Source organism: Acartia tonsa, chromosome 2, assembly GCF_053477335.1.
Source record: "Acartia tonsa isolate MP-2025a chromosome 2, ASM5347733v1, whole genome shotgun sequence".
NCBI lineage: Eukaryota > Metazoa > Arthropoda > Copepoda > Calanoida > Acartiidae > Acartia > Acartia tonsa.
Window position 1 is genome coordinate 17,423,628 of NC_137261.1, and position 1,416 is coordinate 17,425,043.

At 31.6% G+C, this 1,416-nt stretch overlaps 2 protein-coding genes across 9 annotated transcripts in view; both read right to left on the reverse strand.

The window, feature by feature from the left end:
- Positions 1-1,416, reverse strand: part of LOC145305909 (uncharacterized) — a 64,791-nt gene that overhangs the window by 41,445 nt on the left and 21,930 nt on the right. The gene's annotated exons all lie outside the window — the stretch shown is intronic.
- Positions 1-1,416, reverse strand: part of Sac1 (phosphatidylinositol-3-phosphatase SAC1) — a 45,697-nt gene that overhangs the window by 22,337 nt on the left and 21,944 nt on the right. The window lies entirely within an intron of this gene.

Consider the following 1,416-nt stretch of genomic DNA (forward strand, 5'->3'; position numbering starts at 1 on the left):
CTAATTCCGGTCACTCGACTAACTTTTTTAAAACCGTTTTTTAACGGTGTTCTAAACGTTTGCGAGAGATCTTCAGAAAAGCAAAGTTGTAGTTTATTGCCTATACTTTCATTTCTTACTTCAGCAAATTTTTGTCAGATCACTCCTTCTATGATTTTTTTGCCCTCAAAAAGTTGCAAAAAATTTGCAAAAAAAAAATTTCAAAATAGGCCATGTTCAACCTCAAATTGTGAAAAAATGGTAAGTCCTATTGACCCGCGGGTTTTTGTAAAATGAAAGATATGGCATTGATTTATCGTTTGCAATTGGAGGCGTTGTTCTAACTTGATTTTTTCATAATTTTTTTTTCGTCTCAAAAATATGGTCTATTCCGGTCACTTTTTTTACTTTTTTTTTATTACTGTATTTATAAATTTATAATACCCTAACTTTTTTTTCAGGTGATCTGGAAGCATGAACAACCTCAATGCATGACAAAGGCTTTAACCTTCCCTTGCCTGTTGTTAGATGTACATTATTAGTCATTTTACTGCTTGTATTATGTCATGTTTTGTTGCCTAAGCTTTTCAAATTGTAAAGACATTTAAAATTTTTCAGACACATTTTTATAGTAATGGGAAGAGTATATCACCCAAAGGAACGCCTTAAATATTTGCCTGAAGATGTATCAGCTGCATTGGCTCATGTAAGAAGGGGTATGTCTAATAGAAAGACCGCTAGAAGATTTTAAATTCCATATGAAACTCTTACATCTTTTTCGTATAAGAGGGTGTTCGCGATTTTTGCGCGGTTTGGATTTTTTATGTCAAATCGGCTAGGATTAAGCTAGAAAGGTGTTTAAGGTGTCTATAGAAAGCTCTTTGCATGTCCTAACAAAAACTCCCCAGGATATGGGTTCTATCTCCAAGATTTAGAGTACATATTCAAAATTTTGCATTTTCAAAATTCCTGTTGCATAAAATGTGTTGAAATATTAGAGTTAGACCCCATATCATTTCGAGTTAATTGTCAGGCATGTAATTTTGCATCTTTAGACACCTTAACCACCCTTGTAGGTCAATCCTAGCCAATTTGAGACAAGAAAAATTGTATCAAAAACTGCTGTCAAAACTGGCAGGATTTTTAAAATTAAAATTTTTTTTGGAAAAAATCACTTTTTTCAAGAAATTCCAAGACCTGCGAATCAGAAATTGCCTCTAATTTATGTATAAAGCTTAAAAAAACCTAATCATATAATAAAAAGTATGATTTTTTTAAAAAAGTTTGCATGAAAAAAATTGATGTTTTTTTTGCGATTTTACCGACTTTTTTAAAATGGGGAAAATGTTGTCAAAAAATTGTCTGATCTGCATGCGACTAGTACTGTTAGAAAGCTAATGACCTCAGCTTTCTACTCATAGTTTAAAATTAAAAAAA